Source organism: Notamacropus eugenii, chromosome 5 (assembly GCF_028372415.1).
Source record: "Notamacropus eugenii isolate mMacEug1 chromosome 5, mMacEug1.pri_v2, whole genome shotgun sequence".
Lineage (NCBI taxonomy): Eukaryota > Metazoa > Chordata > Mammalia > Diprotodontia > Macropodidae > Notamacropus > Notamacropus eugenii.
The window spans coordinates 75,734,997-75,749,191 of NC_092876.1; the positions used below are offsets into that span (position 1 = coordinate 75,734,997).

At 42.8% G+C, this 14,195-nt stretch overlaps 1 protein-coding gene across 10 annotated transcripts in view; it reads left to right on the top strand.

Moving 5' to 3' along the window:
• HIVEP3 (HIVEP zinc finger 3) overlaps window positions 1-14,195 on the top strand; it is a 656,876-nt gene that overhangs the window by 553,270 nt on the left and 89,411 nt on the right. For 7 of the 10 annotated variants that reach the window (XM_072609753.1, XM_072609752.1, XM_072609755.1 and 4 more), the window contains one exon: window positions 11,430-11,494. The gene's annotated coding sequence lies outside the window, so the exon portion shown is untranslated. Of the gene's footprint in view, window positions 1-11,429; window positions 11,537-14,195 lie in introns of all 10 variants that reach the window. The other 3 variants (XM_072609756.1, XM_072609758.1, XM_072609761.1) reach the window with 1 other exon arrangement.

Sequence of the window (14,195 nt, forward strand, 5' to 3'; positions counted from 1 at the left end):
TTAACTGGTTGGATCAAGATGGCAATATGAAAGAAAGGCTCCAGCCAAACTTAACTCCCTCTAGAGTCCTTCAGGAACTGTGGAAGACAGGACCAAATGAAGCAGAAAATCCAGTGTGGGAGATGAACTAAGAAAAAGGCCACTGATGTAATCCCATGTACACACAAAAAAGACCAAACAACAGACCATTGGAAGTTCTGGAGTAGAGACAATGCCAAGGCACTCCTATCTCTCCTTCATAGTCCTTTCTATAGGCCCACCTGTGGAAGGGAGCAGGACATAGGGAACATGATCCTCACCTTAAGGTCCCTGGACAGGAGAGATCAGCTCCTGGTTTCTCCAACCAGTCCCAGGACTTTACCCTAGTGTTGAACAATATGGAAAAAAAGGTAGAGCAAACAAAATTCAAAAATGAAATAATGCAACAAAACATATTAGAGCCATATAATAATATCTAGCATTTCTGCAGTATTTTAAGGTTTGCTAATCCCTGTACAAACATGATCTTTTTTTGATTCTCCTAACAGTACTTTGAGGTAGGTTCTATTATTATCCTCATTTTACAGAAGATAAGAAAAATTAAGTGACTTGCCAGAGTCACAGAGTAAGTTTCTGTAGCTGTAGTTAAACTAAAGTCTTCTTGATTGTAAATCTAGGGCTCTATCTACTGTGCCACCTAGAAGAACCCACGTGATAGCTAATATTAAAAACAACTGACCAAGAAAACAGGATAAGAAGAGAGAGTATAATCACTGGACTCCCTGAAAATCACGTAAGACAAAAAACCTGGCTACCATGTTTCAAGAAATTGTAGAAGAAAACCACCCAGAATGACTAGACTTAGAGAGTCAAGTGAAAGCAGGACAGAGCCCACAGGTGGTCACCTGAAGGTAATGAGAAAAGAAACTTTGGAGGCAGATGCTCCTTGCCTAGCCTAGTAGGGGAGGGCATCAGAGCTTAACACGGAAGGCGGGCAGGACACCACTGGTTGGCCCAGCAGCCAAGGGCACTGGGAGAAGAACAGAGCAGTCACTGACACCTCACTCCTGCCCACCCAGCCCAGCACCAAGGAGCCCACAGGACATATCCTACTAATGCATGCTCAATAAAAATGAGACGTACTCAGTATCACTGCAGGAGATTGTCCAGGAAAAGCTATAAACAAACTCGCGAGGCAGACAGGGCAAAGTTGGCCCACAGATGGGCTGGAAATGAGAAGAGGAAAAGCAGCCTCACAATTGGAACAGACTTCAGAGGTCCATCAGTCTTAGGGAATCTTTTGACGTCATACCTGACAAAGACGCCAGTGAAGGGAAGCATTGTTTCTAGAGGCAATCTGCTATATGTTGGGAGAACTGTAGTGACCAGGAAGATTTTCCTTATGCTCACTCTCTGCAACTTGCATCTCCTGTTTCTAGTTCTGCCCTTTTAGGTCAATCAGAGCAATTAGCCGATAAGTCAGTCAACAAATATTTATCACATGTACCGTGCGAGGCATTGGAAACACAAAGACAAAAATGAACCAGTCCCAGAGGACTTCTCATAGTCTAACCTGGTCTTTCTGACAGCCCTCCAACTAAGACACTTATAGGTAAGCAAGATAATCCATCTCCTGACTGTACATTTTCTCTGGGTACTCCACATGCCTAGAAATGCTCCCCCTCCTTATATCTTCCTTCTTGCTTCTTTGGCTTCAGATAAAGTTCCACCTTCTGCAAGAAGTCTTTCCCAGTCTCTCTTAATTCTAGTGCCTTCCCTCTATTGATTTTCTCCCATTTATCTTGCGTATATCTTGTTTATACATAGGAGTTTTCATGTCTCCCCCATTAGACTGTGAAGTTCTTGAGGGCAAGGACTGCTTTTTACTTTTTTTGTATCCTCATCAAGCCTGACATATAGTAAGTGCTTAATAAATGCTTCTTACCCAACTGACTCTGTAGAGTTGGTAGAAATTTAAGTCATTTAGGACAGTCTCTCATTTTATAGATGAGGAAACTGAGGCCAAGAGAGGTTAAGTGACTTGAGTAAGGTCATGCTGGTGTTAAATGACAGAACCCACACCTTCTCTCTCCAAAGTTTTTTCCACTGTACTCCTCTGCCTCATTAGAGAGCTCAACGAGGAGCCATGGGGCAGGTATTGGCCCAGTGTACATATAGCAGCAGTGTAGAGAGGGATTGGGTGGCCTAAGGAGGAAATGCCAACTTATTCTCCCTTGCTGGTCCCCATGTTTCTGTGGATTGGGCCACTTCTTCCTAAACATTCCTCTGTCCTACCGGAATGATGTTCTCTCTAGTCATTCCCTCCTGAAGGAGGGCTTCCCTCCCAACCCCCTAGGACTACAATGGAAAGGGGAAGTGGTTGAGGGGTCACTTCTCATAGCCTCTCCTGCTCATCATAACCCCTCCCCCAAGTAGAGCTACTAACCCATTTGTCTAAGATCTGGATCTAAGTTTTCTCACTGTTTTGGGATATTATGTGAAATGAATCAATAATTCTCTTTTCGGTTCATTCTGAGTGTCCATGCCAGGAAATACCCTCATATCCAAAAGAATCTTTTTCTCTCTGGCTGTATCTCTGTCTGTCTCTCTGTCTTTGGCTGTCTCTCTGTGCCTTTCTGTTTCTCTTTCCCTTCACTGGCTATGTATTTCTTCTTTCTTCATTCAGCACATTTGCGCAATACACATAAACAGTAATGCAATGGTTAACCACAGTTATCTTAAGAGATATTAGCTTTAAAACAATAGCAAAACAGAAAGCCAATAAACTCTTAGGAAATAAAGATTGGGGAACATGGTCATCAATGGAGAAAAGAAGAAGGAGAAGGAGGAGGAAGGAGAGGAGGAAGAAAAGGATAGAGGAAGTGAGGAATCACCCATTCTGTTCTCAGCAGGAACAGTTCCAACAATTCTGTGTCTGTTTCAAGTGGTTTCTTCATCGCCTGGTCCTTGCCTTGGTGACTCAATGTATGCTCATCATAGCTCCTGGGCTGGCCCTTCTCATGCTAAGCTGTTCCAGTGACAGCTGTGACCATTCCCTCCCCCCAACCCATCATCCTCTCTTGTCCTGCTCCACCATGATCCTCCTTGCTCATTCTCCCCAGTTAGGACTAGAGGATTACATTAGTCCAGGAGTGGAACTCACTCTCTGGCAGGGGGGCTGGAGGGTAGGGATAAGGATAGGAACATAGGGAGAATCTCTGTCCTTACCTGCATCCATGTATCCTTGGCAGTCTTAAGGCATGTTACATTAGAAAAGGCTTCTTAACATTTATAAGTACCCCCAAGGTGGAATGGACTTCTGGGGAAGTAGTGAGTTCTCCATCACTAAGATCTTAAAGTGGCAGCTGCCTGACTGCTTCCCAGGAGTGTTTTAAAGAGAATCCCTGCTTAGGGACTAGAGGTTGGACTATGCAGCACTTCTTAAACTGTGGGAACCCTCTGAAGTCATTTCTGCTTCCTTAAAGAGAATTTTACCTAGTGTGCCATCTTGTATAAAATTACTTTCATTGATAGATATGCATACACACACATATATGTATGTATATATGTATGTATATGTATGCGCATGTACATACACACATATCCCAATGGTATGGGTCATGTATTTTATATTTTGCCAAATGTATGTTTACCAGAAAGATTATTTTATGGAGAACTCATGGAGGTCAGAAGAAGCCATACAAGGACACTCGCAAGGTCTCTCTTAAGAACTTTGGAATTGATTGTGTGACATGGGAGATATTGGCACAGGACTACTCAGTATGGTGTGCCCACATCAGAGAAAGTGTTGTGCTTTAACTAGGAGCAAAGCAGAATTGTAGCTCAAAAGAAATGCTAGATGAGCAGATTTAGAGTATCCACACCAAATGTCCATATCCATTATTTGTGCCCAACCTGTGATACAGCATTCTGAGCTTGTATTGGTATGATCAGCCACAGCTGGACACATTGAAATTTGACTCTAGCGCAGTGATGTCATTTTGGTCCTCTTCGAGAATGAAAGACAATAACCAACCAAAATACACAAATATGGATTCTTATATGTGTGTATGTATATATTCATATAGATGAATGTACAAATGAATACATGCATTTATGTGTGTATTATGTGTATATTTACTTCTATGTGAATATGTTATTTCCCCATTTGGACATAAACATCTTGAGGACAGGGACCATCTTGCTTTTGTGTGTGTACCCCCAGCACGTCGCACATGGTAAATGTTTAATAACAGCTGGTTGATTGACCAGTTGCTTGATCCCACGTGTTATAGCCAGATGTTCTATAATGTGTATAGCCAGAGCCTGTGTGTGGGAAGAGCCAGTCTAGTGTGTTTGCAGATGCACTGCCCACTTTAATAGATGACAGCTTGTAATAGTAATTGCACCATTATTGTGATTGCAGGGTTGGAATTGCCATCATGCCTTGAGGGCTACATTGTTGAGGCCATAGGTCTTCCCCAGTCTTTGCCATAGTGGAAAGCAGCAGAGTGAAGGGCCAGCCTTCCTTCCTCATTCCCTGCACCTCTACGAGGTTGGTCAGTCCATCAGAATGGGATGCACCATTTAAGGATCCTCCAGGGATTCTCTGTGCATGTCATTCTTGCAGTAGAGGGAGTGGTGTACTGAATAAGAACACTAGACTTGAAGTCAGAAAGACATGAGTTCAAATCCTCTCTGATCAATGCTGGATGTATATCTTGGGAAAGTCATTTATCCTCTCACTGTCACTTTAAGGCAACTCTTAAACTCTAAGTTTGGGGAAGGGGTGGATGGGAAAACTGTAAATTGTAGTGAAGGCACTGACTTCTACTGAGAGGAAGTTCCTCATAGGAATCTCCCTACTCTGATGAAATCACAGTTCTGGCTAAAAAAAAAAATATTAAAAACAAAACAAAACCCCAACACTTAACTAACAGGGTTGTAAAAAACAAATGAAAAAAATATGCAAAGTTTAAAGGGCTATATGCATCCCATGGGAAGAGTAAGGGGTACATAGCAGAGGTAGTAAGATTGCATCCTGTGTAATGAGTGTCTATACCCCATTAAATGCCCACCACAAAAGGTGAAGAGGTTTACCTGATGGAATTGGAAGGGCAACTTGCCTTTGGTGGGTCAAAGGTTGCTCATGTCCCTGGTGACCTTTAAAATGCTAAACTTGCCAACCAGAGTTGGCATACAATCAAAGTAGTAGAGTCAGGGAGCCGCTTTTTGGAGCATGACACCAGTGTTCCTACCAAAGGTCAGCAAGCAGTGAAGGGATTTCTCTTTTCTCTACCCTCACCATCAGCTATGGCTAAGCCATAGAGAGGAGCAGACCTAGGGAGCTTAGCTGAGACATGCCCAGCAGAAAGCCTGTGAACAGGGAACAGCATGAGGGCTCCACAAGGTGACAGAGGAGGAGCTCTATTCTCAGTCCATGGGGATGACGCTTCCCGAAGCTGCTTCCTTTCCTTCTGCTCCCAGGGAGATGGGCTGTGTCTTCCTAACTCTGCAACAAGCTGTCATTACTAATGGGGGTAAGGAAGAAATCCCCTTCCTCTACGATGCCCTCCACATTCCCCAGAGTTGTGTGCCCCCATTGCTTAACTTTTGTAAGGACTACCAGCCCGTCTTCTGCTAGCCAATAGCAAGCAGTCCTTCCAGTTTCACTGAGAAACCTTTTCACACTTTGTAAAGGGGTTGACACAGTATACACACACTTGTTGTAACATCTGTTTTTGGCCCCTTATTTTCTGTGATCATTTTAACTAGGCTGAGCAGGGAAGGGAAGCAGTGCCCCCCAGTGCATTCATCTGAGCTCCTCTTCTATCCCTGTCCAGTTGTGTTGAATGATACCTGGATTTGGCTTACGAAGATCTGGGTTGGAATCAAGCCTCTCACATCAAGTCAGCTAAAGTATTTATTAAGCACTTATGATGCACCAGGTTCTTTGCTGAGCGCTTTGCAAATACTATTTGGGATATTGTAACCCTGAGAGGTACGTTGTTATCATTTCCATTTTTTTGTTGTTGTTCACTTGTTTCCATTGTATCCAATGCTCTGTGGCTCCATTTGGGGTTTTCTCAGTAGAGATACTGGAATGGTTTGACATTTATTTCTCCAGTTCATTTTACAGATGAGGAAACTGAGGTAAAGAGGATTAAGCGACTTGCTCAGGGTCATGCTGCTAGAAGTATCTGAGGCCAGATTTGAACTCAGGTCTTCCTGACTCCAGGCCCACTTCTAGCCCACGTGCCACCATCTGCCTCGGTGCCAGAGCTGGGATTCAAACTCCAGGACTTTGGCTCCAAAACCAGTGTTTTCTTCACCCAGACACCCCTATTCTTTGTCAGACTCACTATTGATACTGATTTTAAAATCTAATGAAATGACAAGACTGGGTCGTTGCCCCTACTTTACCACTGAAATGAAAACAAAATCCCCTTTCCTCTGAGGCAAGCATTGTTCTTAAGCTGTTTTTGCCCTGGGCCCCTTTGGCACCCTGTATGAATGACACCTATGGATCCCTTTTTAGAGTAATGTCATTAAATGCATAAAATAAAATCCAGGATTACGAAGAAAACCAGAGATGAGTGAAAACAAAGACACCATTTTTTTCCTCTTCAGGTTCATGGACCTGCTGAAATCTTTTTGTGGAGTTTTGGCAGCTCTGAAACATAGCACTGGATTAGGCAGCTAGAGGTTGCCATAGTGCCCAGAGCCTAGGCTTAGAGTCAGGAAGACCTGAGTTCAAAACCTACCTCAGACGTTTTCTAGCTATGTGATTCTGAGCACATCCTCTCACTTCTCTCAGCCTGAGGAGTATAGACTCATTGGCCTTGAAGAGGTCTTGGTAGAATCTTCTGGTTCTAAATCTGGGATCTTGAGTCCTGTAGCCCAGAAGTCCGTGTGTAAGGGAATTCAATCAGGTTCAATCACCACTGGCTCAGGGACCTTTGTCAAATTTGTAGGGAGTCCAGAAATAGCATAACACTTCCCAGCTAGCTTGAAGAAGGAGGAGCGTCACCACCAAAGTAGCAGGCACTGCTGAGTTACCATGGAAGTAAGAATTTGTTTTAGGTTCTTTATTCACTGTGTGACCAGAGGCAAGTCGCTGCCCCTTCTGCTCCTCATCCACTCTGAGCTGTAAGCACCCATTAGAGGGCATAAAGTCCAGATCTCTCATTTTACCAAATGACAAAACTGAGACCCTAGTGACTTGTCCAAGTTGCAAAGAGAAGATTCAAGCTTGAGACCTCAGACTCCAGATTCAGTGCATGTCCCACTGTGCCACACTGCTTCAGTTTCCCCATCTATCAAATGAGGCAATAGGACAAGATCTGGGGCTCTTAATCTGTCTTGTGTCCCCTACCTCTTTGGCAGTCTGGTGAAACCTATGGCCCTTTTCCCAGAATAGTGCTTTTAAATGCACAAAATAAGATACAGAGGAATACAGAGGAAACCAATTATGCTTAAATGCAGTTATCAAAATATTTTTTTAAAAACAATTTCAAGGACGTCAAGTTAAGAACCGCTAAACTAGATAATTTTAATTTCCCATTCAACTCTGATATTTGGTGACTGTGATAATAGTGACCTGAAAGTTACTTCTGCAAAGAGAGACATTTGGACTCTTCAGGGAATGCCCAGTGAACAGCTCAGTGTCAGCAACCATGTCAGGCAGCAGCAGAAAGAAGGTCTTGCCCATGTCCCTGGTTGGGAGGTTTCCTTTCTCCTTGACTCTCTCACCCACAAGTGTTTCCTGGATTTTCCCCAGTTTCAACAACAACAACAACAAAGGACACAAAACTGTGCAAAAGAAAGATCCTTTGTCACACCATTTGGGCGTTGGAATTTGACACAGTAGGAAGATGATTCAAGTGGGGTTGGAATTAGGAAGACCTGAGTTTGAGTCCTAGCTCAGCCACTTCTTGTCTGCATGACTCTGAGTAAACCACTTCCCCCTCTGATCTTTAACATGTTATGGGTAACACTGGATGACCTCTCAGGGCCCTTCTAGCTCTGGCATTCTGTGTGATTCCGTCACCGAATTCTTGAGTCTTGTCAGCCAATTGGTTCTCTGATTCACCACACTATCAAGTCAAATTCATAATTATTTCCTGAGTCCTTACTCCATGTCTAACTGAACAGGGGGCAGGCTATGGAAGGAAGAAAGAAGATGTGGTTCCTACCCCCTAAGGCAGGGATTCTTCACCTTTATGTATCATGGAGCCCTGTCAATATGGAAAAGTGTTTGGATTCCTGAGAATTCTGTTCTTAAATAATTGAAAGAAATGGTAAATTTCAGTTAAAGATTAGTAAAAATAATGATGCAATTATTTTCCTCATCCAAGTTCAGAGATCACCTGAAATATATCCATGGCAAGTAGCCCATGGGCCCCAAATTAAGAACCCCTGCTCTCAAGACATAGAGGCTGAATGGGGAGAAAAGACTGAAACACCCTGAGGTACTTGTCTGGGTTTTGGTTTTTTTTTAATGAAGCCAAGGTCTTCTGTCCCGAGGATGACAGCTCAAGGTCACCAAGTCACTAAGCTCAGATTTTAGAGGGATCTGAGATGACTCTAATAATCACAGCAGAAATAATAACAATATTTTCACATATTCATTTATTATAATAAATATCATCTATTTATTAGATATTCACATATATTATCATATACTATCATATATTTTATACATTGTAATATATTATCATATAATTAGATATTTATTAGATATTCATATATGTACATATATTGCTACATAATATAGTCATATAATAATACATTTTATTCAACTGCAAGAAGTAGTTATTTGCACATGCAATAATCTGTTGTTGTTCTGTTGGTTCAGTTGTGTTTGACTCTGGGTGACCCCATTTGGGATTTTCTTAGCAAAGATATTGGAGTGATTTGCTATTTCCTTCTCCAGCCCATTTTACAGATGAGGAAACAGACAAAGCAAGTTAAGTGACTTGCCCAGGGTCACATAGATAGCAAGTGTGTGAGGCTAAATTTGAACTCAAGTACTCCCGTCTTCACTCCCTATGTTTTGTCTGCTCTGCCACTTAGCTATAATAATCTATAGGTCATTAAATATAAAAGGATAATAATAGATAATAACATGAACCAAGATCTTTTCAATTTAAAATTCATCAAAAAGATGAGAACTTTCATTTTAAGATACTAATGATAAAATATAGTAATAACCAACATTTATAAAATGCTTTAAGGTTTGCAAAGCACTAGAGAAAGAGTATTTCATTTGATCCTCACAACCTGTGAAGTAGGGATAATTCCCATTTTACAGAAAAGGAAATTGAGGCTGAGAGGAAGCAAAATACCTTGCCCAAAATCACACAGCTAATATGTGTTTAAGACAGAATTTGAACTCTAGTCGCTCATGATACTAAAGTCAGTGTATTATATCACAAACAGTTTTTAAAGGGTGGAATGAGGACCACTGGTGGTCCCCTAAGATCTGTGAGGTCAGACTTGTTACTTAATATGTTTTCATTTATTTTCTAATACTGTAAATATTGACAGATAAAACCTATATAAGCAAAAGCTCTTGGCGGGGTAGGTAGGTGATCCTCAATAATTTTTAAGAATGTTGTTTGCGACCCACCCTACAAGGCCTTGTGAATATCTGACTCTTCTCCTTAGCCTTGCTGCCTGACCTTTCCCCAACTCAAAAGCTAGCCAGTGTGGATCCTTCTTAGCTTCTGATCGGGTTGAGGACCTGAGTGTTCCCTACATTCTGACTTAGGCCTGCCTCTGAAAGCCTTTCCTGCTCCCTGGGTGCGATGTCATCTGCAGTTCAGGATTACTAACAGCTAGGCCTGAGCTCTCCCATTCTGAAGCTCAGTCTCACTGAACATTAGTTCTAGAAGAGACCACGATCATTCGGGCTGAGCATTTTCCCAGACATTATCTCATCCTAACAGCCCTAGGAGGCCAGTCCGTGCAAGGGCTTAACCCCATTTGAAAGATGAAGAAACCATCAGAGAGAGGAAGTCACTTGACAGTAGTCACATAGCAAGTCAGCATGTAGGCAATAAGACTGGGGCATCCCTGACCTCCGGCCTGGGTCCATGTCTGATTCGCTGTATTGCCTGAAACATGTTAGCAGATGCAGGAGTGTGAATCCAGGAATCTCTGGGGCCATCTGGTCCAACCCTCTCCTTTTAGAGGTGATGAAACTGAAGCTTGGGCGGGGAGGTACAGAGGGAATGTGGTTTGCTCAAGGTGGTGCCCAGCAGAAAAACTGGGATTCAAATCCAAACCTTTAGACTCTAAATCCAGGGCTATTTTCCCAAGATCACAGATATTTCAGTGCCAATGTAATTTCCAAGTGCTGAGGAGAGCCTGGTATAATTGGAGTTAGATTTGATTAATCAGGGAAGATTTCCTGGGCAGGATATAGGAGGGGGAGGGGAGAGCATCACTGTGCCATATGAATGTGAGAGTGGTTTGCTTATGCCTGTGTTGTCTCCTCTATTACAATGTAAGCTTCCTGAAGGCAGCAAGGCTTTGGTTTTATCTTTGCATTCTCAGTGCCAGGCACAATGAGACCTTAGTCAAGTCATTTAATTTTTGGCCTTTACTAAGAGAGACAGACAGATTTAGATCCAGGGGTGGGGAACCAGCAACCTCAAGGCCACATATGGCCCTCTAGGTCCTCAAGAGCAGCCCTTTGACTGAATCCAAATTTCACAGAACAAATTCCCTTAATAAAAGGATTTGTTCTGTAAAACTTATACTCAGTCAAAAGGCCACTCCCGAGGATCTAGAAGCTGCTTCGAGGCTGCAGGTTCCCCACTCCTGAGACAGACAAATGGAGACAGAAAGGTAGAGGTAAATGAGTAGAGATATTGATCGATGATAGAGGTAGACGGATAAATAGAGATACAGAAAATGGATATATATTTAGATATAGATAAATGATGAAGATAGATATGGATATGTAGATATATATATATAAGAAAGAGAGGTGCATAATTATATAGAGATAGATATATATATTTAGATAAATATAGATAAATGATAAAGGTAGCTGGATAGATAGATACAGAGATGAAGAGAAAGGTAGAGATTTTAGACACATATAGATAGGCGATACCTGGATGGACAGAGACTTAGAGAGAGGGGACAGAGAGATAAGAAGACTGGATAGACAGATGGATAAAGCAATTTTTAAGCCCTTGCCATGGACCAGGCATTCATCTGTAAAATGGGGATAATAATGCTTTTGGGAAAGCACTTGAAAATCTTTAAAGCCATAGAAATATTTCATTTCCATCACTAGCATTCAGAAAGGCATGTGGCCAGTGGGACCAGGGCTTAAGGCAGAAGCTTGAGCCAGGAGTTGGGTGCCAAGCATGGGGAGCTTCTGGAGGCCACACTTGTTTCAGCTTCTCTTGTAAGTGATGGTGTTGTTTTCACAGGTGGAGCTCAACTTGCTGCTGGCTGAGAATGCACACGTCCAGGAGCCCAGGAAATACATCTTGCTGTAAGCCAGCTCAGTTTTTCTTCACTACGGCCAAGCCATAAGGTTGTTCTATTCTCCACAAAGAGAGTGGAGTTGGGGTTTCTCCTCTGGGATTCTTTCTACTCAGCCTAAGAGCTGTGGCCAGCTTTGTTCCCAAGTCTTCCTAGTTACATTTCCTGCCCCCACTAAATCAGGGCCAGGTATTTAAGGCTTTTCCCCAGCTGTCTCCATGTTATGTGTAACAGACTTACAAAGATGACAGCTACAAAAAAGATGTCTTTTTCAGGGTCTCCCAATAGTGATTCTGATTGTTTTCTCCCCATTTCAAGCTATAGGACACAGCTCTTAGTGAAGTGGAAAAAGTGCTCATATGTGTGTATGACAATTAACCAATCCACACTTGATCAATGAGCATTTGTTGAAAGTTTTCTATGTGCCAAGTACTGTGCTCAGCACTAGACAGAGCTGTGAGGGGCAGGGTCCTCAAGTGGGGCCTTTTGACTGAGTCCAAGTTTTACAGAACAAATCCTTTTATTAAGGAGATTTGTTCTGTGAAGTTTGATTCAAAGGGTCCCACTTGGGGACCTAGAAGGCTGCATGTGGCCTCTAGGTTGTTGGTTCCTCTACCCAACCTGTGAGAGGCTGGAAGGCTGGTGTGTGAGGACTCACAATTGAGAGGCAAGGTAGCTACGTATAGATAAAAGGACAGTCAACTGACAATCAGTCAGGAATTTTTTATTAAGCACCTATTTTGTGTCAGGCACTGTTTTACACCAGTGAGGTGTCGGAAGGACATGTGTATGATCGGACACAGCTTTGAGGGTCATATGTATGAGAAGACAAGGCCCTCAAATCTCACCCATCTCCCATATGCCCAATCATTACATTCTATCCAATCCATTTAATGAACTGCATTAATACACCATGTGCTGTGCTAGGCCAGGCAGAAAACCAAGGCAAAGTGTCATCTCAGTCACCTGCCCATCACCTCTCTCCATCTTCAGTCACAGATCCATGCTTACTGTCTTTTCAGGTGTGTGGATATATGTTAATCCTATGACTATACATTTATTGTCATTGGGTCATTTCAGTCATGTCTGACTCTTCCTGACCCCATTTGGGGTTTTCTTGGCCAAAATACTGAAGTGGTTTGCCATTTCCTTCTCTAGCTCATTTTAAAGATGAGGAAACTGAAGCCAACAGGGTAAAGTGACTTGCCCAGGGTCACACAGCCAGGAAGTGTCTGAGGCCTGATTTGAACTCAGGGTTTCCTAACTCCAGGTCCAGTGCTCTATTCATTATGCCATCTACCTTCCCTAGATTAAAATGTGGTCGGGAAATAGTTAACAAAATTTGAACTCACAAAGAGGAGTTTTCCTGACTTCAGGCTCAGTGCGCTATCCACTGGGCCACCTAGCTGCACTATGAATACGTATATAATGTGCATGACTAGGAGACCTTTGCTTGTAGTAATTCTTCACCTGTGATCTTTTTTTTTAATTGATAACTGTATTTCAATATAATTGGTTTCCTTTGCCATCTTATGTATTTTATTTTATGCATTGAAAACCATTTTTCTGAGAAGTACATATGCTTTAACAGCCTGCCTGAGAGGGCTGGGTCACAGAGAAGGTTAAGGATCTCTGTTGCCTGGGGACCATCTCTCAAGGTGTAGGACAGTGTGGCTGAAGCCACTCACTCCCTTTAGGATCTATAGAAATGAGACAGAGCAGCTTCTGTTTGTTGAGGGTCTGGCCACTGTCCTGGCTGGGACTGTCTCAGTTTAGGGGAGTGTACATTGGCAGCCTGAACCAGGTGTGAGAGCCCCTGTTAAATATAAGCGAATTCCCTTTGTGAATGTTGGTACTCTGACGCCCTCCACACCTTCCCCAGCCCCCAGCAGACAATACTAGTCACATCTCCATGGGCAGTGTGATCCAGACACTTTGCCCCACTCATTAATCCCCCCACACCTGAGATCTCGCAGGTTGGAGCCAATGAAGCCACTTCAGAACACCCTGGAGAGACTTCCTGAGACACGATGCCTGCTCCCACACATGGGGAGAGACCTACTCCTATTTCTGGCACTTTGTCTCATAATCCAGTTCACTTAAAGCTATACTCAGCAGAATAATGGCACCTCGTCCAGTCCATCAGCCATTCTAGAAATTCTTACAAACATAAGTAGACTCTTGGAACGTATTAGGGGCCTTGGGATAGAGAGTATAAGAGTTAGAAGAGACTAGATATAGACAGGGTAATTTGGAGGGTAAACAGATCAAGACACTAGCAAGAGAGGGACCAGGAAAGGCAGGTCTGTACGTAATATTCCCATTTTACAGATGAGGGAACTGAGGCTCAAAGTTTTATGACTGGAGTATGGTCCCATATGTAATGAATGTCAGAGGTGGGATTTTGGTTCACTCCTCACTCACTCTTTCTGCCATACCAGGATTCCTGTTACATCAGAACCCCTCAAAGGGATGAGGATAGAGAATGCTATACCTTAATGGGCCAAGGGGAGAACTTCCTGAGGAAAGAGTCATGACTGAAGTTGTGATCCTCTCAGATTACCTTACATTTATACCATACCTTATAGGTACATACTTATTTACATATTGTTTCCCCAGTTAGAGTGTAACTTTCTTGACAACAGGCACCATCTTTTAGCCTTTTTTTGTATCCCTGGTGCTAGCATGATGATTAATAAATGCTGCTTCCC